Source organism: Anomaloglossus baeobatrachus, chromosome 6 (genome assembly GCF_048569485.1).
Source record: "Anomaloglossus baeobatrachus isolate aAnoBae1 chromosome 6, aAnoBae1.hap1, whole genome shotgun sequence".
Taxonomy (NCBI): domain Eukaryota; kingdom Metazoa; phylum Chordata; class Amphibia; order Anura; family Aromobatidae; genus Anomaloglossus; species Anomaloglossus baeobatrachus.
In genome coordinates, this window is record NC_134358.1 from 143,314,190 (window position 1) to 143,339,882 (window position 25,693).

Genomic DNA, 25,693 nt, shown 5'->3' on the forward strand with positions numbered 1-25,693 from the left:
AATTTGATACTGTACACATGAAATTCTATAACACTGCAACAGATCAATAGCAAATTTTTACTTAAAGATGAAATGCAGGTAAAAAATGATTTTTTAGAAAAGAATTAGAATAGAAAATATTGATGAGCTAAACTGATTGTATTAATAGTAATTGAATACATAGTATATATTATGAAATCCTATTCCATAAAGACATAATAGTGCATTAGAAAATGGCTTTGATAATTTTCCAGGAATATTACCATTCCTGTCCATAGACTATTGTTAGTCTTGCAATTTAGTCTTATTCATATTCTGTTTTTCAATACCGTATTTTTTGGTTTATAAGATGCCCTGGATTTTAAGATGCACCCCGAATTTAGGGGCGGAAAATAGGAAAAAAAAAATAATATTAAAATGGAGGTCTGTCTTATAATTTTAGTGTGTTTCAATCCTAATGCTTACCAGGGTGGAGCGGTGGTGGTGGAGCAGCTCACAAAGGTCAAAGGAGGCAGGGCTATCGATGCTGCAGGCTCAGAGGAAGGGGGTGTTGCATCTCAAGAGGGTCAGTGGATAAAGGTTCGGTGATACTCCGGCCTCGGGATTGTTGTGTCGGCGGGCGCCACTGATCTGCTGGTGTGCTGCGGGGGTGTCACTGCAGTAGAGCTACTCAGGATGGTAACAGAACGGTGTATCAGGGTGTTGCTGTGGCAGTGGGTGCCAGATTTTACTGTGGATTCCATTGAATTTCCCATGGTTGACACCTTGGACTTCAAGAAAATGGTTGCAGAGGCGGCGCATGTGCAGAAAAGCCTCCGCGGCCATTTCCTTGAAGTCTAATGCGTCAATTTGCGCATGCGCCTCCACCGCAGCCATTTTCTTGAAGTTTATCACAATAGAATAACAATCGAGCCTGTAGTCAGATCAGGCGCCCAACGCTGCAATACTGCAGTGACATCCTCAGTATCTTCGACCCTGCCTACCATGACCCTGCTCCACCACCAGCACCCCAGTAAGCCATATCCGCATTGTAAAACACACCCCCATTTTACCCCCAGTTTTTTTTTAGGAAAAAAAAGTGTATCTTCCTGGATACAATGCTTGTGTTCTGACATTGTGCTTTACTCTGTACAATACGGTGTTTCCTGTGTTATTGATAATGTTAATAAAAGTTAAATTTATAAAAAAAAAAGTGTATCTTACAATCCAGAAAATATAGCATTTATTTATATTATTTATTTATATTTTATCAATAAAAAAAAGTACAACTATTATGTTGAGACTTTGTTCACACACCTTTCTGAGGAGTTAAAAAATGAGTTGTTTAAGCAGAAACCACTTCAAGAAACTCTCCCTTTTTGTGTAGTTTTTGGAGGTGATTTTGTATTCATGAAACATTTACATAGTTACATAGTTACTAAGGTTGAAAAAAGACCTATGTCCATCTAGTTCAACCTTCCTCCACCAGTTCTACATTTGGTCACTAATTCATTTATAACCAACAATGTTGTGTGTACTAAGGAAATCATCCAGCCCTTTTTTAAAAGCTGTTATAGTGTCTGCCATTACTAACTGCTTGAGTAGTTATGAGACAGTTTTTCTTTTCTGATGCATTCTGATTTTCCTGTACTTAGTTTGAAGCAGATATCATCAGGATCTTCTACAAAGACGTGATATGCACTTTTTGTTTATTTCCTCTGGGCATTTTCAAAAATCTTTTCAGGAAAAATATGTGAATGCAATGTTTTTTTCAGTCCATTCTGCCATGGAAACGTTAAAAAATGGTAAAATGAATGAACACATGTTGCTATGTAAAAACAATTTACTGTTCATATGTTTATAATACTCACCTAACAATCGGTGCAGAGCAGACTGGTCGGATGGGCATCTCCGCTCTCCGGGTCCGCGCCTCCTCTTTCGGATATCTTTGTCCTCTTTCTAAAGCTAGTGTGGATAACGTCTTCTTTGTCATACATACAAGCCGACATTGAGGTCCTGCGCAGGCGCACGTTGATCTGACCTGAGTAGGGCAGAACAAAGTATTGTAGTGCGCTTGCGCGGGACCTCAATGTCGGCTAGTGTTAATGATGTAGAAGGCACGGACCCGGAGAACAGAGACGTTCATGCGACCAATTTACTCCGCACCGACCATAAGGTATTATAAACATCCGGTGACAGGTTCCTTTTAAATGTGTACCCTAGTAACTATGTTGGAATCTATTTATTGCGGTCCATATTAGTTTGTCTAATTGAACAAGCCAATACTCAAAGTCCACTGTGATATAACTAATTTAAGAGAAGAAAAAGTATTTCTGCGTCTGAGTAAATTAAACATTGACAAATCGGATATTTAGGGACCTGAGCTCAGTAATTGACAGACCGCTTTATCTTATCTTCTTAGACACTGGTGAAAGGGTTGGTACCTCAGGTTTGGAGAATGGCTGACGTGATGCCGATATTTAAGAAAGGTAAGAGGGTGGACCCAGGCAACGAACATAATAATTAATTATAATAATAGTTTTATTCATTTATATAGCGCTATTAATTCCATAGCACTTTACACACATTGGCAATGCTGACCCCATTGGGGCTCACAAACTAGAGTCCCTATCTGTATGTATTTGGAGTATGGGAGGAAACTGGAGAACCTGGAGGAAGCACACGCAAACACGGGGAAAACGTACAAACTCCTTGCAGATGGTGTCCTTGGTGGGATTTGAACCCAGGACCACAGGGCAGTAAGACTGCAGTGCTAACCACTGAGCCACCATGCCGCCCATCTGGTAAGTCTGACATCAGCGCTGTGCAAAGGTTTTGAGGGCATTGTAATAGATGACATGCAACAATAAATTAGAGAGAATAATGTAATAATTGATAACCAGCATGGATTCATGAAAGATAAGTCGTGTCTAACCAACCTGTTGGGGTTCTATGAGGGAGTAAGTACAAATCTGGATATTGGTAATGCAGCTGATGTGATTTATTTGGAATTTGCAAAGACATTTGATGCTATACCATATAATAGCCTTATACTAAAGCTCCAGAAGCAAGGACTAGGGGAAACTATATGCAACTGGGTAAGGAATTGGTTAAAAAAGATTAAGCAAAAAGTAGTCATAAATGGTACATTCTCTAAATGGGCTATAGTCATTAGTGGGGTGCCGCAGGGATCTGTGCTAGGACCAATTATTTTTAACTACTTTATTAATGACCTTGTGGATGGTATTGAGAGTAAATTGACAGCTGATGGCACCAAATTATGTAGGATATTAAAAATGGACCTGGATAGTACAATATTACAAAATGATCTGGATAAGATGTCAGAATGGGAAGAAACTTGGCAAATGAGATTTAATATTGATAAATGTAAAGAAATGCACCTAGGACGGAGTAATCCTATAACTGCGTATACATTAAATAGAAGTAAACTCGGGACTACAGAACAGGAGAAGGACTTGAGTATTCTTATTACAAATAAGATGAGCAGCAGCACTCAATGTCAAGCAGCAGCTGCTAAAGCAAACACAAATTTAGGGTGTATAAAAAGAGAGATTAGATCTCAGGATCCCAATGTATTGTTACCCCTCTATAAGTCACTTGTAAGGCCACATCTGGAATATGGGATAATATTTTGGGCTCCAAATTTTAAAAAAGATATTAAGAAGTTGGACTCAGTTCAAAGGCTAACTAGACTACTACAAGGAATGGAGGCCTCCCATATGATGACAGGTTGAAAAAGTTGGATTAGTGTAGCTTTGAAAAAAGACATCTCAGTGGAGATCTCATTTATATGTATAAATACATGTGTGGTCAATATAAAGGACTGGCACATGACTTATGTCTTCCAAAAACAATACTAGGGGCCAGGGGGCATTCACTGCGCGTGTAAGAAAGGTGATTCCAGCAGCTAATTAGAAGAGGGTTCTTTACAGTTAGAGCAGTCAGACTGTGGAATGCCCTACCACAAGAGGTAGTAATGGCAGATACTATAACAGCTTTTAAAAAAGGGCTGGATGATTTCCTCAGTGCACACAACATTCTTGGTTATAAATAATTTAGTGACAAAATGTATAATTAGTGGAGGAAGGTTGAACTAGATGGACCTAGGTCTTTTTTTAACCTATGTAAGTATGAAATTATGTAACTATTACTACCCAGCTCACCATCACACAAAGCCACATTGCTACCAGCAGCTCTATTACCTTTTTTGCAGCACCAGTAATTACTTTCATATTTTTAGGATTTAGATTAGGGTTCATAGAAGTCCACTTCAGAATAGTCCAATGTTTTGCTTTTAGCCATTATTGGATGTTTTTTAGCAGTGTTTTGTGTCATTATCTTGGAGTAACAAAGACCTGTATCTCAGTCCAAGTTTTCTGATACTGTGCAGAATATTTAACTCTAGAATGCCTGTATAGTCTTGAGATTTCATTGTACCCTTCACAGATTTAAGACACCCTTTGCCAGATGCAGCTAAGTGGTCTCAAATAACTACTCTTCCATGTTTTATAGGAGGTACAATGGTCTTTTCTTTGTATGCTTTATTTTGCATATAATGAACATACAGCTGATGTGATATACCCAGAAGCTCCAATGTGTCTCATCTATCCAATGGACATTCTCCCAGAAGCTTTGTGGGAGAATTTTGGAAAATTACAGTTTCACTTTTTTATGATTTTCTTTCCAAAGTGGTTTTCTCCTTGGTCATATTCCATGAAGTCCACTGTGGCCAAGAGAGCAACAGGTGACGTGATATGACATAGATGACCTTGACCTTGAAGATCACTTTCACAGTCACTTCTCTGGAAGTTGTTCTGGGCTCTTTGGTTAATATTTTTATTATTTTGTCTGTTCAGTTTGTCATCAATTTTCCTCTTGCAGCCTCATTAAGGCAGGTTGGCTACAGTCACACAGACCTTAATCCCTTCATGATGAGTCTAATTTATGATTTTGCTTTTCCGTTTTTTTCCTCCCCTTTTTCCCCAAACCATAATTTTTTACACATAGATAAATAAGGTCTTGTTTTTTACAGGATGAGTTGAACTTTTGAATGATATCATTAATTTTACCACACATGGTACTGGAAAGCACAGAAAAATATCTAAATGGGTAGAAATTGTGAATAAAACACAAATCTTACAATTTTTTTTAAAATTGTTTTTACAATGTACATTTTGCGGTAAAAGGAGCTTGCAATATAATTTCCCTCATCAGTGCAGTTATGGGGATACTAAATCTGCACAGTTTTTTTTAAAAAAATAATTTAGTGGTAAAAAAAGAATTAGAAGTTTGCAAAAAAAAAACAAAACTGTGGAGGTTGTGCCTCCATTTTTCAATACCTTTTCATTTTTCATTTTTCAGTCGATTGAGCTGTTTATTGGCTTATTTTTTGCAGGGCTTGATAACAATTTTATTAATACTATTTTGGGACAGATATGAAGTTTTGATTGCTTGTTACCAAATTTTGGGGGATATTGCAGTGACCAAAAAACGTAATTTTGGCATTCTTGATTTTTTTGCTTAAAGTGTTTAGCAATTGGGTTAATTACGTTTATATTTTGATCAATTGGACTTTTATGAACACGAAGATATCACATATGTGTATTTGCTTGTTTTATTATCTTTGTTTTTAATGGTGCAATTTTTTAATATTTTTAAAAATGTTTTTTACTTTTACTGCTCTTAATAGTCCCCTTAGGGGATCATCTGTACTATATAAAGGAATGCCACAGCATTGCTGTGTATAGTGAAAATCACAATCTCTGAAACGTGGCCACAGACAGGGTTTCAACGGAGCACTGTAATGACAAGCATGGAGGTTTTTAACAGACCCCATGCTGTCTTAGCAACCCATCGGTAAATGGTAATCATGTTAGGGTGCCCTGATGTGCACTTGGAATGGCGCACCTCTATGTCGGGGCATATTAAATGCCCATGTCAGTGTTTGGCGGAGGGATTTGACAAGAGCTTCACTCCACCCATGATTGTTAGGGGCAGGTCCTGGCTGTAATATACAGCCATTATTTGCCAAGCATGAGATGGGTTAACGCCGTGAGCCTGCTCCACACACCCGTTTCTGACTTGCACCTTACAAGTACGAAGACTGGTGTGAAGGGTTTGAAGCTCTAAATATATTGGAAACTGTAGTAACAGGACATCTAGATGTATGGAGATGGTCTTATAGCCTTTACACTTAATGTGTTCGTCTATAATATTTTTTCTAAGCTACTGACACAACTCTTTCCTTTCTTTAGTCCATGAACAATGTGTACACACCATGACAACAAATAGCATAATGACTACTTTTCCCTCTTTAAATAGGAATACTGGCTGATTACAAGTTTGTAGACACCTGTGAGGTTAATTATAGTACAGATCTTAGTTTAACTTTTTCCCTATAGTCAAATCAAAAGCTATGTCTGATTTTCATAAGTTGATATTCAATAAATTTAAATTGAAAATTACTTTTAGCAGTTCCAAGATATTTCAGTAACCATTGTGGGTTTTGTTAATTTAACAGAAGGATATATACACAACTAGTCACTATGTGATGACCTTTTTGTATTAAAAAAAATGGGAAAATTACATAGATTCTAATATCCACTGGGGATAAATTAGGACATGCCAAGTACCAAATAATTAATAAACAATATTTTATTAATATGTTTAAAATAGCAATATACATTTAAAATGAAAATAATAATAAGGGGGGCATGTTGGAAACCATGTGAATGCTGTGATGATCGCTATAACAAGGATATCATAACAAGTGTTATAATGAAGCAATATACACAGTAAAATTAATAAAAAAATGACAATAATTTAAATATACATAAGAAAAATGCTATGTTAGATGAAATTATACACCTATGTAGACTACTACACATGAAGTATTAGTAGATAGCAGGTGGCAACAGACCAAAGACTAGTAGTATATTTTACTTTTCATATATACCGGAAACTAGAACACACACAGACCCATTAAAATCAAAGGGTCTGCGCACATATTAGTGTTTTCCCAAGGACCGTGTGTCCGTACAAGTCCATTATTTGTCTGGCAGTACTGATGTCACATAGACCACATACTGATGTAATGCATATGACAACAGCGAGACAAGTACCGGACAAAACAAATGTCTTTGAAATAAAATGATATTCTCTACTCACCAGTCTCCATTGTTGTTGTCTTTGACATTGCTGTCACTTGCTTCTACGTCCACTCATTATGCTCATGAATATTCACTGCACCGCGGAACCTGAAGCAACAGCGCTGGAGACATCAGCACCAGGGACAGCAGTGCCGAAGACAGGTGAGCAAAAAGTTCCTACTCACTGTGTGCTATCGCAGATAGCACACGGTGAACACTAGTGTGCCAAAATCACGGCACATGGATGGGCCATACGCACTTTCAACACGGCCATGCAAAATACAAACATTATTCACAGACGAGTGAAGGGTGCCTCAAAGCTTTGAACCATTTGTCTCACATGAGTAGTCTGAGGCAGGTCTGCAAGGGCTAGCAACTGCATTGCTCCTCTAAACTAACTTATCTCTGTATATATATTGTGCATAGCAAGAGACCTGTCAGTCATGAAAAGCAATTATTATAATTTACTTTATGGCCCTTCCTGATCATCCAGCATGGACATGCCACATCTTAAGATTGCCACTGCACTGAAATATCCGTGTTCTCACACTTGGTTGGGGATCTCCCGCTTTAATGAAGGTCCAGAAGGGTTATATGCAAGTGCAGAAAAGGTCACGGCATCATGACATCATGGTGTGCACTGTGACTTTGCGCATGTGTGCACAGAGCCTGGGAATATCAGTGATTGGCAGTGATCTGAAGATGCAGCAAGGGCAGGACAAGTAACGATGAGTAGTGGAAGGGTGGAAGGGCTAAGGAGGAGACTATATGGATTTTTTTTTTTACATTTTATATTTATTTTGCTCTACGGTCTGTCAAGGCCCAAGACCATAATAGGGATATGAGACTAAGTTCTCAGCAAATCAAATTTCACAGTTATTGCCGTGCAAACATGTGATTTAAAATTTTGTATAATCCACTAATCTCTAATTATAACGTCAATACAAGTAGCTGTGCATATGTTCAGCTTTTATTGGACTTCTTGCAATCACTTCAGGCATTGAAAGCTTTAAAATGGCTAAAAACAATATATATATATATATATATATATATATATATATATATATGTATATATACAGTACAGACAAAAAGTCTGGACACACGTTCTCATTCAAAGAGTTTTCTTTATTTTCAGGACCCTGAAAATTGTAGATTCACATTGAAGGCATCAAAACTATGAATTAAAACATGTGGAATGAAATACTTAAAAAAGTTTGAAACAACTGAAAATATGTCATATATTCTAGGTTCTTCAAAGTAGCCACCTTTTGCTTTCATTACTACTTTGCACACTCTTGGCATTCTCTTGATGAGCTTCAAGAGGTAGTCACTGGAAATGGTTTTCCAACAGTCTTAAAGGAGTTCCCAGAGATGCTTAGCACTTGTTGGCCCTTTTGCCTTCACTCTTCTGTCCAGCTCACCCCAAACCATCTCGATTGGGTTTAGGTCTGGTCGCTGTGGAGGTCAGGTCATCTGGTGTAGCACCCCATCACTCACCTTCTTAGTCAAATAGCCCTTACACAGCCTGGAGGTGTGTTTGGGGTCATTGTCCTGGTGAAAAATAAATTATGGTCCAACTAAACACAAACCGGATGGAATAGCACGCCGCTGCAAGATGCTGTGGTAGGCATGCTGGTTCTGTATGCCTTCAATTTTGAATAAATCCCCAACAGTGTCACCAGCAAAGCGCCCCCACACCATCACACCTCCTCCTCCATGCTTCACAGTGGGAACCAGCCATGTAGAGTTCATCCGTTCACCTTTTCTACAAAGACACGGTGGTTGGATCCAAAGATCTCAAATTTGGACTTATCAGACTAAAGCACAGATTTCCACTGGTCTAATGTCCATTCCTTGTGTTCTTTAGCTCAAACAAGTCTCTTCTGCTTGTTGTCTGTCCTTAGCAGTGGTTTCCTAGCAGCTATTTTACCATGATGGCCTGCTGCACAAAATCTCCTCTTAACAGTTGTTCTAGAGATGAGAGGTGTGTCCAAATTTTTGGTCTGTACTGTATATATATACAGTAAATTAGAAAAAATCTGCCTTTTGATAGAAGCAAACAAAATTCAATTCTACTTTAACTTATTAATTTATCTCTACTTGCACTGTATATAATTATTTTTTGCATGTTTTTAGCATCTCTTAGGGTCAATTTCAGATGGAATGCACTTGAAAAAGACGCTAATCCCGAAGAGATCTGAACAATTTTATGCAGTCCATCCACATTCTATTCCATTAACCTTGGCCCTGAGAACTCAGTGGAGGGTCATACTGATTCAAGTGATACGGTATCCAAGGCTCACACTGAAGGCAACAAAATGTATATGCTTGGATTAATGCAGTTTGGTAAACTCATCAATCTCTAATGAAAATGAAAATACACATAAATATTCCAATATTCTGCTACACCTGGAGTCTTACATTAACATTTGCTAGAATATTTAAATAGCATCTTTAAAAATAAGAGTTCCAAATTTTGGAGCTTAAAATTACCTTTTAACCCGACTTACTTTTCTTTTCCTAGCTAACTTTCCTCCAATTGTGAAGCTGAGTGACTGCTTCCCTGAGGCATCGCTGTGAACCTCATCCATGTCAGATCTTGGTTTCACCACCTGCTGTATGAGTCAGTTTGCTTCAAATTCATCTTTTGACTACCTTCTGTGGATTTCAACCTCTGGGAACTAATTAGTGCATTTATGTATTTTTTCTATATTTCTTTTCTAAGAAGCAACCGCTAGATTATTTATCATTTTGTGTAGAAAATAAACATTTATATGTTTAGTTTGTCTCAGTTTGTCATCAACAGAATAAAATGTAAACAGAAAAAATGAAAAAGGGGATTTTTCATCTTCTACAATTGGTAAAATTACAAAGTGCTTGTAAAATCAAGTGCAAATGCTTAAATGCTTATTAAAACATACTTAAAATCTTTTTTCAGAAAAAAAATTCCCTATCATTAAAAATCATTCGCAAATCATTTTACAGCAGTATATGTGTGTATACATACATATATAGACACTGACAATGTAGTATGTAATAGACACTTTCTATCCACGGCTGATAGTCTTTGTAAGTTAAGGGTACTTTACACACTGCGACATCACTAACGGTTGCTAGCGATGTCGAGCGCGATAGCACCCGCCCCCATCGTATGCACGACATTTGGTGATCGCTGCCGTAGCGAACATTATCTCTACGGCAGCGTCACACGCACATACCTTGTCAGCAACGTCGCTGTGACCGCCAAAACATCCCTCCTTCAAGGGGGAGGTGCGTTTGGCATCACAGCGACGTCACCGCGACGTCACTAAGCGGCTGTCCAATAGAAGCGGAGGGGCGGAGATGAGCGGGACATAACATCCTGGCCACCTCCTTCCTTCCGCATTGCCAGTGGATGCAGGTAAGGAGATGTTTGTTGTTCCTGCGATGTCACACAAAGCGATGTGTGCTGTCATAGGAACGACAAACAACATCGTACCTGCAGCAGCAACGATATTAAGGAAAGGAGCGACGTGTCAACGATCACCGCTTTTGGACGATTTTGCGATCGTTGATCATTGCTGCTTAGTGTCACATGCTGCAATGTCGCTACCGGCGCCGGATGTGCATCACTAACGACGTGACCCTGACGATATATTGGTAGCGATGTCCCAGCGTGTAAAGTACCCTTTAGTCTCACATGCAATCCGTCATTCTCCCTCCCTCCTATGGTGACATCATCTATCATTGTGAAGCCTAAAAGTAATTTAAAAAAAAAACAAAAATCCAAATTAAAATTGCATTTTTCTAGCGATTGAAGCAAGGAACGTTGAACGTATCTAGATTAAAATTTATGAATATACAGTTGAAACCATAAGTTTACATACAATATCTAAAAAGACACATATGCATGTTTTTCTCAGCATCTGACATGAAATTAGTATAAAGCTTTCCTGTTTTAGGTCAATTAGGAACCAAAATTAGTTTTATTATATTTGCCAAATGCCAGAATGAGAGAGAATGTTTTAAGGCATTTTTATTCATTTCTGCAAAGTGATACGTTTACATACACTAAGAGTGCATGTAATATGGGACAGCTCATGTGATGATGACATGTCTTTGGAAGGTTTGATAGGTTTATTGGTAGCATATGAGTTAATTAGAGACACACCTGTGGATGTATTTTAATGCACACCTGAAACACATTTCTTTTTTATGTAGCATCATGGGAAAGTCAAAAGAAATAAGTCAAGATCTGAGGAAGAAAACTGTGGACTTGCACAAGTCTGGTTCATCCTTGGGTGCAATTTCCAGATACCTGAAGGTGCCTCGTTCATCTGTGCAAACAATTATATGCAAGTACAAACACAATGGGAACGTACAGCCATCATACCGCTCAGGAAGGAGACAGATTCTGTGTACCAGAGATGACTGTGATCTGGTCAGACATGTGCATATCAATCCAAAAACAAAAGCAAAAAACCCTGTCAAGATGCTGGCGGAACCTGGTAAGATTGTGTCACTAACCATAGTGAAATGAGTACTGTATCAACATGGGCTGAAAATCCACTCTGCCAGGAAGATATCATGACTCCAAAGAAACATAAAAAGCCAGATTAATGTTTGCAAATGCACACAGGAACAAAGACCTTAATTTTTTTAGATATGTCATGTGGTCTGACGAAGCTAAAATTGAACTGTTTAGCCATAATGATCCTCGCTACATTTGGAGGAAAAAGGGAGAAGCTTTGAAGCCCAAGAACAGCATCCCAACTGTAAAACACGAGGTGGCAGCATTATGTTGTGGGGTTGTTTTGCTACAGGAGAGACTGGTGCACTTCACAATATAGATGGAATCATGAGGAAAGAAGATTATGGGGCAATACTTAATCAACATCTCAATATATCAGCCAGTATTTTAAAGTTTGGGCGGAAATGGGTCTTCCAAATAGACAATGGCCCAAAGCATACTGCCAAACTGGTTACAAAGTGGCTTAAGGATTAAAAAGTCAATGTTTTGGAATGGTCATTACAAACCCTGATCTCAATCCCAATGAAAATTTATGGGCAAAGCTGAAAAGGCAGGTGCGAGCAAAAGAACCTATAAACATGGCTCAGTTACACCAGTTCTGCCACGAGAAATGGGCCTAAATTTCTACTAACTATTGTGAGGAGCTTGTGGAAGGAGATCCAAAATGTTTAACCATAGTCATACAGTGTAAGGGCAATGGTACCAAATACTAATGAAATAGATGGAAACTTTTGAATTTCCAGAAAGTGATAAAAATACCTTAACCCCATAGCGACGGCCTAACGTCTCAAGACGTCGGAAAAACAGGGTACTTATTCTGTTCCGACGTCTTGAGACGTCAGGCCGGAAAAAGCTTGTAGCGCCCCCCAGTGACGGAAAATCTCGGGGGTTTCAGATACCGGAGGTAGCTGAGACCCCCAAGATTATGAATCGGGGTGTTTTTTTTGGACCCCGTTAATGCGATCGCCGGTATACACCGTATACCGGCGACAACATTAAAAAAAAAAAAATGGCCGGTAAAATTGATTTATTTCTCATCTGACGTGATCAAACATGTCAGATGAGAAATAAATATGAGCCCTTAGTGCCCCCAAAGCCCCCGGTATCGGAGAGTCCCCCCACCACCCCTACCCCCCCTCCGTAAAATCCAAGATGGCGCCGACGCGCGCTGAAAACTGCAGCCGCCGCCAGCTCTGCATTAATTTCCCTCCGATCTGAAATGATCAAACATTTCAGATCGGAGGGCAATGTCCTCCCCCTGACCCCTCCTCCGGGCCACCGGAGATCTCTGGTCCCCGGAGCCACCTCCGGTCTCCAGAGCCGCCTCCCCCCTCCACCCTCCGGAGCGTGGAAGATGGCGGCCGCATCCATCCTGCTCTTTCTGCCGCATGTGACACGTCACATGCGGTAGAAAGTTGTCCCGCCGTCACCCCCCCGTCACCCCCGTCACCCAGCCCAGCCCCCCCCAGCCCCCGGTCTTACGTTACCTGTCTGCTGGTGATCCGTCCCTGCGATCACGCCGCCTGCTTCTTGAAAGCTGGCGGCGCATGCGCAGACAGCAGCTGTCAGCTGGATCCCTGCAAGCAGGGACTCTGACGTCGCTGCTACACAGGCTGCTGCACTGTGGACCGGGGGAGGGTGAGTATGGTAATCTGCAGCCACACTCCTCACATGGAGAGACTGCTGTTCTAGAAAATGGGGGGTACGTTCTGTGAGCGTGCCCCTCATATTCTAGAATAAGGTTACTGCAGGTCACTCTGCCCTAGGTTGGACCGGGGCAGTGTGAGTGCAGTATTCTCAGATTACTGCACCCACACTGCTCATGGAGAGCTTGCTCTTCCAGAAAATGGGGGATACGTTCCCTGAACGTGCCCCCCATATTCTAGAAGATCCAGAGTCGGCGTGGGACCTCCAAAATGGATTACAGCGACCGAAATTTATTTATTTTCAATAAATTGGTAAAAGAGGAATGTTTCGGGGAGTTTTTTTTTCAAATAAAATTTTTTTTTGTCTTTATTTTTTTCTATTACTTGACTGGGTTAGTAATGTCGGGTATCTGTTCAGATGCTGTGACATCACTAACCCCAGGGCTTGATGCCAGGTGACATTACAGCTGGTATCAACCCCATATATTACCCCGTCTGCCACCGCACCAGGGCGCGGGATGAGCTGGAGCGAAGCGCCAGGATTGGCGCATCTAATGGATGCGCCACTTCTGGGGCGGCTGCGGCCTGCTATTTTTAGGCTGGGAAGAGTCCAATAACCATGGCTCTTCCCACCCTGAGAATACCAGACCCCAGCTGTCCGCTTCACCTTGGCTGGTGATCTAATTTGGGGGGGACCCCACGTTTTTTTTTTTTTTGAAAAAACGCCTGGGGAGCCCTCCAAATTGATCACCAGCCAAGGTGAAGCTGTCAGCTGTGGTTTGCAGGCTACAGCTGTCTGCTTTACCCTAGCTGGCTATCAAAAATAGGGGGGACCCCACGTCGTTTATTTTAATTATTTATTTTTTGGGGGGCTAAATACAAGGCTAGGCACCCTTTAGTGCCACATGAAAGGCACTAAAGGGCGCCAGCTTAGAATATGAAGGGGGGTGGGACGTTATATTTGTTTGACATCTATCCATTCATCCATTGTAGCATTTTAGGCTGTGCGCCCACAATCGGGATTTGCAGCGTTTTGGGCGCAGAGTGTTTTCCCTCCATAGCGCTGCGTTGTGCAGTAGAAGCACAGTGGAAGGATTTTTAGAAATCCCGTGCCCACTGTGCTTCTTTTCTCCGCAGCATACACTGACGTGTGGCGCAGCTTCCCGAGCCTCAGCATGTCAATTTATGCTGCGGAGATGAGTGTTCTCTGCAGGTAGCATAGAGCTCCACAGCGGCCTGAACCCAAATCGTGGGCATGGGCAGCTGCGTTCTCCCGTGGACAACACTCATATCTCTGCAGGAAGGCTGACACTGTGTACTAGACGCCGTGTCGCTGGATCATGGCCACATAGCCTAAAAGTGAGACATTTGTTGCTACAGCAACATTTTTGTGAAGTACCTGTGGATTCAAAATGCTTACTATACTCCTGAATAAAATCCAGTTTCCAAAATGGGGTCACTTGTGGGGGGTTTCTGCTGTATAGGTACCCAAGGGGCCCTGCAAATGTGACATGGTGCCCGCAATTTATCTCAACTTTTCCAGAATTCAAATGGTACTCCTTCCATTCCAAGCCCTCCCATTTATCCAAACAGAGGTTTTTGGCCACATGTGGGGTATCCCTGTGCTCATAAGACATTGGATAACAACCTGTTGGGTCCATGGTTTGTTGTTGTCTCTTGAAAAAGTGAGAAATTTGATGCTGAAGCAACATTTTTGTGAAAAAAATGAAAATTTTCAATATGGCAACCTAAGCTTATCAAATTCTGTGAAGTATTCGTGGATTCAAACTGCTCACTATACACCTAGATAAAAGCCTTGAGGTGTCTTGTTTCCAGAATGGGGTCACTTGTGGGGGACCGCCACTGTTTAGGCACCTCAGGGGCTCTCCAAATGCAACCTGGCGTCCGCTATTGATTCCAGCCAATTTTGCAGTCAAATGGCACTCCTTCCCTTCCGAGCCCTGCCATGCGCCCAAACAGTTGATTTCCACCACATATAAGGTATCAGCATACTCAGGAGAAATTGCACAATAAATGTTATGCTGAATTTTTTCCTTTTACTCTTGTTAAAAAAAAAGCTACCTGGTTGAAATAACAATTTTGTGGTAAAATTTTATTTTTTTTTTTTCATGGCTCAACGTTATAAAATTCTGTGAAGCACCTGGGGGTTCAGGGTACTCACCAAACATCTAGATAAATTCCTTGAGGGGCCTAGTTTACAAAATGGGGTCACTTGTGCGGGGTTTCTGCTGTTTAGGTACCTTAGGGGTCCTCCAAATGTGACATGGTGCCCGCAATCTTTTTCAGCCAAATTTCCTTTCCAAAATTTAAATATTGCTCCTTTCGTTCCAAGCCCTCCCATTTGTCCAAACAAAGGTTTCAGACCACATGTGAGGTATCACCGCGCTCATAAAAAAGTGGTTAACAAACCTTGAGGTAAAATTTTTGGAATTACCTCTTGAAAAAGTGAGAAAATTGATGCTAAAGCAACATTTTTGAGAAAATTATTAAAATTTTCAATATGACAACGTAACGTTAACAAAATCTGTGAAGTACCTGTGGATCTAAAATGCTCACTATACCCCCAGATAGAAGCCTTGAGGGGTCTAGTTTCCAAAATGGTGTCACTTGTGAGGGATTTCTTCTGTTTAGGTACCTTAGCGGACCTGTAAATGCAACATGGTGCCCGCAATCTATTTCAGCCAAATTTGCTTTCCAAAATTCAAATATTGCTCCTTCTGTTCCGAGCCCTCCCATTTCTCAAAACAGAGGTTTCTGACCACATGTGGGGTATCGGCGCGCTCATAAGAAAGTGGGGAACACGTTTTGGGGTCCATTTTGTTGTGTTATTTCTTCTAAAAGTGAATAAATTTGGGTTAGAGCAACATTTTTAGGTAAAATTTAATTTTTGCTTTTTTTCATTCCACATTGCTTTTGTTCATGTGAAGCACCTGAAGGGTCAATAAACTTCTTGAATATGGTTTTCAGTACTTTGGGGGGTGCAGTTTTTATAATGGTGTCACTTTTGGGTATTTTCTGTCATCTAGGCCTCTCAAAGTCACTTCAAATGTGATGTGGTCCCTAAAAAAATGGTTTTGTAAATTTTGATGTAAAAATGAGAAATCGCTGATAAACTTTGAACCCCTCTAACTTCCTAACGAAAAAAAATTTTGTTTCCAAAATTGTGCTGATGTAAAGTAGATAAGTGGGAAATGTTATTTATTAACTATTTTGTGTCACAGAAATCTCTGGTTTAACGGTATAAAAATTCAAAAGTTGAAAATTGCTAAATTTTCAAAATTTTTGCCAATATTCAATTTTTTTCATAAATAAACGCAAAACATATTGTCCTAAATTTGGTACTAACATGAAGTCCAATATGTTACGAAAAAACAATCTGAGAATCACCAGGATCCGTTGAAGCGTTCTAGAGTTATAACCTCATGAAGTGACACTGGTCAGAATTGCAAAATTTGGTCTGGTCATTAAGGTGAAAATTAGCTCCGTCACTAAGGGGTTATAGCATTCTCTCTCTCTCTCTCATTATTCTGGCATTGGGCAAATAGAAATAATTTTGTTTCCTAATTGACCTAAAACGGGAAAGGTTTATTCTGATTTCATGTCAGATAGTGAGAAAATCCCACAGATGTGTCTTTATAGATAGTGTATGTAAACTTCTGGTTTCAACTGTAATTGTGTTTAAGGGAGAATTTATCCCCTGAAAGCGCTATCTTCTAAAAAAGGAACTTTTCTATATAGAGCTAGTCCTAGTGATATGTTATCATTTCTAAGATGGGAAGAGCATTCCAATGATTATACAAAGGGAACCTGCCACTATATAGATTCATTTGTGGGACTTTTTTTTTTACATAAATGCATGTGTTTTGGGCTAAAATTATATTTTTTTTGCAGTTGAGTTTCATTAAATATTTTTCACAGTTTGACTTTTAAAATTGTTTGTGTCCTACTTATTGCTGATGCAGAATGAGGTTAACTAAGAATCTGTCAGTAAGCTAGTTCTGACGCAAATTTAATACCCTTTTATATTTTTTTTCTACGCAGATTTATTACCACAAAGGACATCTAAAGGGAGCCCTACTTTCATGTGATCATAAATCAGCTGAGAAATTCTCAATAAAAGACATATGAAAGAGCTATGTCTGTACCCATATGCATGTGTATATGCTTAGGAGGTGCAGTGATGTGAAAAAGTGTTTGACCCCCTCCCTGATTTCTTATTCTTTTGCATATATTTCACATTTAAATATTTGAAATCACCAAACAAATTTAAATAAAGATAACACAAGTAAATACATAATGCAGTTGATAAATGGAGGTCTTTACTATTAAGAGAAAAGAAATCAATCCTACAGGGTCTTGTGTGAAAATATGATTGCCACCTTAAAAGGAATCTGTCAGCAGGTTTTTGCTACTTCATTTGAGAGCAGCATGTTGTAGGCAAAGAGATTCTGAAACTAACAATGTATAATATAGATTATTATCTGCAGCCATTCTACTGTTATCAAACAATTCAGTTTGGTAGAGCTGGGAGCTGTCCTGTCCACACCAGGCTCTCTATAGAGATTGTGCATTAACTGTGAGGTGTCAATCACAGCAGGGGGCATTGGGGACCACCTTGCAAGAGGCGGGGAGTCACACCAATATCAAATACAGAGCAATAAATCATTTCATTTAGATCAGGTAAAAATAGCTCACACACAGATAAGAGAAGACCAGTTGCTTTTCTTTCTTAACCCTTGTAGCATGCTGTCCTCAGTACATGTTGCAAAATTCTGCTGACAGAATCCATTAACCTAATAACTGGTTGGACCACCCTTAGCACCAACAACTGCAAATAAGCATTTGCGATATTTGGCCATGAAACTTTTACAACACTTTTGAGGAATTTTGGCCCACTCATCTCTGCAGAATTGTTATAATTTAGCCTCATTGAAGGGTTATCAAGCATGAACCACCTTTTTAAGGTCAGGCCATAGCATCTCAATCGATAAAAGTCAGGACTTTGACTAGACCATTCCAAATGTGTCATCTTTAATCTTTTACCCTTTAGAGATCATTTCATCTTCAACTTGCTTAATTGTTTACAATAATAGTAATTTGGACTAGGGATGACAAACTTTAGCATGGCTCTGTATTATATGCTTATCTGAATGAGCAGTAAGAGTCAATATATCTTTCTCCTGTTCTAAATCGTATTTCCTTTAATTTCTCCTTTTACTTACACTGTTATTCCCATCTTTATAAATGTCAGGTAGTGCTTGTAAAACTAAACACCATTTCTTTATTAAAATGTGCAGCCATTCTTGAGATATTACTATATTTCTTTTCTTTTGTTTACAGCTCATTACCTAGGAGCGCGACCACAAGTGCAATGTATCAGGTAAGTACTGTGCTGCGATTGGCTGGAATTAGGAGGCAATATCACTCTACAGTGATCAGGCTTCAAAACAGTGCTTACAAGTTCCAAAGAAGAAAGCTTTTAAGTACTGCCCACATTATGCTGCTTACCAGTAGTGGTCAGTTTCCAAGTCAACAAGCTGTAAACAAAACAAATTGTATTATCTTAAAAGTGTAAAAAATAAATAAATAATAATAATAATAATAATAATAAAAAAATATAAAATTGTATGTATTTATAAGAACTTTCAAACAATATCCAATTATGAAGATGGGAATAAATCATTTACCATTATACCAGCTTAGCTGAATATGATGTCCTCAGAATCTTTGCGAAAATGTGTATTACATTATAAAAGCTAAAAATCAATTACATTTAGTATTCTTCCTGCTGTCTTTTCATAACTGGACAATTGGCATAAAGATATTCAATTATTTTGTTGTTTCTATGAATTGCAGATGGGATTTACATAGTAGGATCATTTTAAACCTGGAGATTTGTTTCTGCGTTTAGCTGGGATAGGGTGGCGTAGGGGTGAATGCTTCTTATAAATGATTTAAAATTGTTCTTCCCTAATTAACAAAGCAAAAACAAACAGCAATCATTGCCCATATGCTCCTTAAGGAATGCAGATGTGGAGGGCACCAAACAAATGTCTGGCATGCTACATCAATTCATCTATTAGCAAATTCTATGCATATGGATAGTAAGCTATACTATCAGCACAGTGAGTATCAGCAGTAATGGTAGAACTTGCTACATCTATGTGGATATCACGCAAAGTAGGGTGACCCTATGATTTAGATAGTAGAAAAGAGAAAAAAATACTTATCAGCCACTTCAACTAGAAATCCAGATCCTGGCAGGAGACTAAGGGTCCCGTTACACATAGCGACGTTCCAGCGATCCTGACAACAATACCACCTGGTCAGGATCGCTGGTACGTCGCTACAAGGTTGCTAGTGAGCTGGCAAGCAGGCAGATATAATTAACGATGCAGCAACGATACGGCGATCCGTATAATGACCTCGGCGGTCGTTGGGACTCCGTCACACAACAGCTATTCTGACGACTCAGACCTCGATAGAGGCGTAGTGTTTCCACCCAGGTGTGCTAATGAGGTTGCTCGTCGTTGTTATGGCGTGAAACACAGCGATGCTGCCCAGCGGATCACCAACGATCAAAAAATGAACCAGGACGTTCAGGTACGATCAGCGATATCACAGCGGGGGGGCGGTCGCTGCTATGTGTTACACGTAGCGAGATCGCTAGCGAAGTCGCTGTTGTGTCACAAAACCTGTGACATTTCAGCGATCTCGCTAACAACATCGCTATTGTCACGCTCCCCGGGTCCTCGGCTCCCCTCCCCGGGTCCTCAGCTCCGCTCCCCGGCTCACCTGCCACGCTCCCCTCGTCCCAGCCTCCGGTGCCCGTCCTCCATAGGTCCTCTGGTCGCCGATCCCGGCGTCCGACATCTTCCCAGGCCCTGGCCGGCTCTCCTGCGTCCTCCTCGCAGCCTCCTTCCCTGGCTTCTGGCACCCGGGCCGCGCGCATGCGCATTAGGGCACGCGCGCGGTCACTGACCCTTTCTTAAAGGGCCAGCGTCCAGTAACAGGAAATGAGGTTAGTCAGGTTCAGGGTATAAAGGGGGTTCTTGTCCAAGGGGGCGGGGCCTGATCTTCGTGTTCCCTGAGCTAGGAGTCAGGTCTCCTGGTGTTTATGTGCCTGTACTCACCTATCTCTCTTTGTAGAGCCGTACCTGCCTCGCCATCCAGTCTGCCGTATCCCGAACCCCGCACGCTGTCCGTCTGCCATCCGACAGCACCTGCCATCTCGGATCCCTGCTGTGACCCGTCATCTTGCTCCAGAGGTTCCGGACTCCGCCTGATATCATCTCGGCCTCCGAACCTGAGCTACGTCACCAAGACTACCTTCTGTGACTCCGTGGTCCCAGGGACTCCTCCGCTGTCTTCACTTGCACGGACTATCCTGCTGCCCTTCAGTGCTTCAGCTGCCGGACTCCCTACCTCCATCTTAGAGTTCGGTCCAGTGGATCCACCTCCTGGGTCTGCCCGACCGCCCGGCCGTGACAGTAAGATCAGGCCATGGATCCCGCTGCTGCACTAATGGCCCTGCAAGAGGAACTCCAACGCCAGCGTGAAGTCCAGACCCGCATGCTGCAATTCATGACCTCCGTGGACACCCGCCTGTACACATTACAAGCATCAATGACGCCTGCGGCACCCAGGTCCCCCGCCAGGCAAGCCATGGCTCCCGTACCAGTGGCAGCCTCTTCAGATGCTTCCCGACTCCGTTTGGCGTCACCTCCTCGGTATGCTGGAGATCCCAAGACCTGCAGGGGCTTCATAAACCAATGTTCCCTTCACTTCACGCAGCTGCCACATCTGTTCGCCTCCGACCAAGCCAAGGTCGCCTTTATAATGTCCCACCTAGAGGGCGAGGCGCTGGCGTGGATGAACCCCTTGTGGGAGAAGGAGGACCCCATGACCAAGGATCTTCAACAGTTCCTACAGGCCTTCCGCAGTACCTTTGACGAGCCAGGACGCGCCTCTGCCTCTGCTTCATCACTCCTCCGCCTACGTCAAGGGACACTGACGGTGGGTCAATACGCCATCCGTTTCCGCACTTTGGCTTCAGAACTCGGGTGGAATAATGAGGCCCTAACAGCCGCCTTCTGGGAAGGACTCTCGAGTCGCATCAAGGATGAGTTGGCGGGTCGGGACGTGCCCTCCACCCTAGATGCACTGATCGCCCTAGCAACTCGTGTGGACATACGTTTTCAGGAGCGCTCCAAAGAGCTATCTCGGGAGAGACGCCCGGTACGGCATTCTCCTCCTCCGCAGAAGTCCTCCGTTCCTCAGTCATCAACAGCTGGGATTCCCGTCCACGAGCCCATGCAGATCGACCGAGTGCGGCAGTCTGAACGACGTCGAGCAGAGCGGCTCGCCCAGGGCCTCTGCTTTTACTGTGGTGAGGACACCCACCTGCTACGCTCCTGTCCAGAGAGGCCGGGAAACTCCAAAGCCTAGGGTTGGTAGGAGAGGCCACCCTAGGTGCTGGGACCCTCTCTGACCCAGTTACATGGACAGTGCAAGTGACCACGGGAGAGACGCGGTTCACGGCTGATGCCTACCTCGATTCCGGGGCAGCAGGCAATTTCATCCAGCAGGCCACGGTGGACAAGTACCGGGTGCCTGTCATGCCCCTCGACAAACCCCTAGTGATTGCCTCGGTGGATGGGAGGCCTCTCTCTGATACCATCTCCTTGATCACCAGGCCTGTCGAACTACGCATCGGTCCTCTTCACACCGAGAACATCGCTCTCTATGTTCTCCCACACATGTCCCACCAGATCCTGTTGGGACTCCCATGGTTGCGGACACATGAACCATCGGTTAGCTGGGGTACTGGCGAAGTCACCCGTTGGGGCTCTTCGTGTCATGAGAGGTGCCTAAAGTCCATACCACCCCTCCGACGACCTCCGGTTCCTGAGACCCTAACGGGGCTGCCTTCGGCCTATTGGTCCTTTGCCGATGTCTTTGACAAAAAGGAATCCGAGGTACTGCCGCCACATCGTCCATACGATTGTGCCATTGACCTGCTTCCAGGGACAACCCCACCTAGAGGACGGATATATCCTTTATCTCCAGCCGAAACCAGGGCCATGTCAGATTACATCTCAGAGAGCCTAGCAAGAGGGTTCATTCGGAGATCCTCCTCTCCTGCTGGAGCAGGTTTCTTCTTTGTCAAGAAGAAAGAGGGAGACTTACGCCCATGCATAGACTACCGGGGTCTCAATCAAATCACCGTGAAAAACAAATACCCCCTGCCGCTCATTCCCGAATTATTTGACCGGCTTAGAGGAGCTCGTGTGTTCACCAAGCTGGATCTTCGGGGTGCTTACAATCTGGTACGCATCCGCTCTGGTGACGAATGGAAAACCGCGTTTAATACGCGCGATGGACATTATGAGTACTGCGTGATGCCCTTCGGTCTGTGTAACGCTCCTGCCGTCTTCCAAGAACTGGTGAACGACGTGTTTCGGGACCTTCTCTACATCTGTGTGGTTGTTTATCTAGATGACATCCTTGTCTTCTCTCCGGACCTCCAAACCCACAGAGAAAACGTACAGCTGGTCTTACAAAGACTGAGAGAGAATCGCCTGTACGCAAAGTATGAGAAGTGTGTCTTTGAGCAGTCTTCCCTCCCCTTTCTGGGGTACATCATCTCTGATACTGGACTGCAGATGGACCCCAAGAAGGTCTCCGCCATCATCAACTGGCCTCCGCCTTCTGGACTGAAGGCAATCCAACGCTTCCTGGGATTCGCCAACTACTACCGCCAGTTTATCCCGCACTTCTCTGCCTTGACCGCTCCTCTCTCCGCTTTGACCAAAAAGGAGGCTAATCCTAAGGACTGGTCACCTGCGGCAGACGCCGCATTTTGTTCTTTGAAGCGAGCATTCGCCTCCGCCCCTGTACTCCACCGACCGGAGTTAAACCGCCAGTTCACCTTGGAGGTGGATGCCTCCTCCTCAGGAGCCGGAGCAGTGCTCATGCAAAAATCCTCCTCCGGGAAGATGGTGACCTGCGGTTTCTTCTCTAAGAGCTTCTCAGCACCCGAACGTAATTACACCATCGGTGACCGAGAACTACTGGCGGTCAAACTGGCTCTGGAGGAGTGGCGCTACCTCCTGGAAGGAGCAGTGTACCCCGTGATTATCTACACGGACCACAAAAACCTGGAATACCTGCGGTCCGCTCAGCGACTGAACCCACGGCAAGCCAGGTGGTCCTTATTCTTTGCCAGGTTTGACTTCCAGCTCCACTTCCGACCAGCGGACAAGAATGTACGCGCTGATGCCTTGTCTAGGTCTCTCATGCCCATGGAACAGGAGGAAGAGACTATCCAGCCTATCATCTCTCCTAGCAAGATTGTTCCGGTGGCTCCTGTCACTCTGGCCCAGATACCACCAGGGAAGACCTATGTCTCGGAGACCGACAGGCTAACGGTCTTACACTGGGGTCATACCTCAAAAACAGCCGGCCATGCAGGCCAGAAGAGAACATGGGGTGCGATTGTACGCCATTACTGGTGGCCATCTCTTCGCACGGACGTCGCCGCCTTTGTCTCTGCCTGCTCCTCTTGTGCCAGAAACAAGACGCCCAAACACCTCCCACATGGCCGCCTTCTGCCTCTGCCGATACCTTCGATTCCGTGGCAACACATAGCAATGGACTTTATTACGGACTTGCCATTGTCATCCGGGCACACAGTCATATGGGTCGTAGTGGACCGGTTCTCAAAAATGGCCCATTTCGTTCCTATGGCTGGACTGCCCTCTGCTCAGGAACTCGCGGACGCTTTTATACAACACATCTTCCGCTTGCATGGCTTTCCATTACACATCGTATCAGACAGAGGAACTCAGTTCACCTCCCGCTTCTGGAGGGCTCTCTGTAACCATCTGGGAGTGACTCTGGACTTTTCATCTGCATACCATCCTCAGTCTAATGGCCAAGTAGAGACGGTCAATCAAATCTTGACCTCATTTCTACGTCACTATGTTAACGCCCATCACGACGACTGGTCCGCTCTTCTACCTTGGGCTGAATTCTCCCACAACCACCACATCAGTGAGTCGTCCTCCAGCTCTCCCTTCCATGTTGTTTACGGACTTCAGCCTTCCATCCCATTGCCTGTATCCCCCTCTTCGGATGTCCCTGCTGCAGATACAGTAGCCCGTGACTTTGCCACCATTTGGGACTCTGTCAAGGTGTCTCTAGGACGTGCTTCCCTGCGGATGAAGAGACACGCAGACAAGAAACGCCTGGATCCTCCGTGTTTCTCTCCTGGAGACCTCGTCTGGCTTTCTTCCCAGTACGTCCGCCTGAAGATACCTTCATACAAGCTGGGTCCTCGCTACATTGGGCCGTTTAAAGTCCTCACCAGGATCAATGAGGTCTCCTACAAGCTGCAGCTCCCGGCCACGATGAGGATACCCAACTCGTTCCACGTCTCCCTGCTCAAGCCGGTGGTCCTTGGTCCCTTCTCCGCTGCTGCCAGTCCAGCTCCTCCACCTATTGCCGATGATGACATCTATGCGGTAAGGGATATCGTGGCCATGAAGACCGTACGAGGTCGGCAGTTCTTCCTGGTGGACTGGGCAGGGTATGGTCCTGAGGATAGGTCCTGGGAGCCCAGGGAGAACGTAGGCACTCCTCTTATCCGTGCCTTCATGTCCCGGTTGCGGGGAGGGGGGGCGTGGGGGGGGGGGATACTGTCACGCTCCCCGGGTCCTCGGCTCCCCTCCCCGGGTCCTCAGCTCCGCTCCCCGGCTCACCTGCCACGCTCCCCTCGTCCCAGCCTCCGGTGCCCGTCCTCCATAGGTCCTCTGGTCGCCGATCCCGGCGTCCGACATCTTCCCAGGCCCTGGCCGGCTCTCCTGCGTCCTCCTCGCAGCCTCCTTCCCTGGCTTCTGGCACCCGGGCCGCGCGCATGCGCATTAGGGCACGCGCGCGGTCACTGACCCTTTCTTAAAGGGCCAGCGTCCAGTAACAGGAAATGAGGTTAGTCAGGTTCAGGGTATAAAGGGGGTTCTTGTCCAAGGGGGCGGGGCCTGATCTTCGTGTTCCCTGAGCTAGGAGTCAGGTCTCCTGGTGTTTATGTGCCTGTACTCACCTATCTCTCTTTGTAGAGCCGTACCTGCCTCGCCATCCAGTCTGCCGTATCCCGAACCCCGCACGCTGTCCGTCTGCCATCCGACAGCACCTGCCATCTCGGATCCCTGCTGTGACCCGTCATCTTGCTCCAGAGGTTCCGGACTCCGCCTGATATCATCTCGGCCTCCGAACCTGAGCTACGTCACCAAGACTACCTTCTGTGACTCCGTGGTCCCAGGGACTCCTCCGCTGTCTTCACTTGCACGGACTATCCTGCTGCCCTTCAGTGCTTCAGCTGCCGGACTCCC

At 43.6% G+C, this 25,693-nt stretch overlaps 1 protein-coding gene across 4 annotated transcripts in view; it reads right to left on the bottom strand.

Annotated features, from left to right (window-relative positions):
• SNTG1 (syntrophin gamma 1) overlaps positions 1-25,693 on the bottom strand; it is a 1,064,578-nt gene that overhangs the window by 739,795 nt on the left and 299,090 nt on the right. Inside the window, exon 1 of one of the 4 annotated variants that reach the window (XM_075353283.1) lies at positions 18,813-18,827. The exons of the other annotated variants lie outside the window; for them this stretch is intronic. The gene's annotated coding sequence lies outside the window, so the exon portion shown is untranslated. Of the gene's footprint in view, positions 1-18,812; positions 18,828-25,693 lie in introns of those variants that run through there. 4 annotated transcript variants of the gene reach the window in all.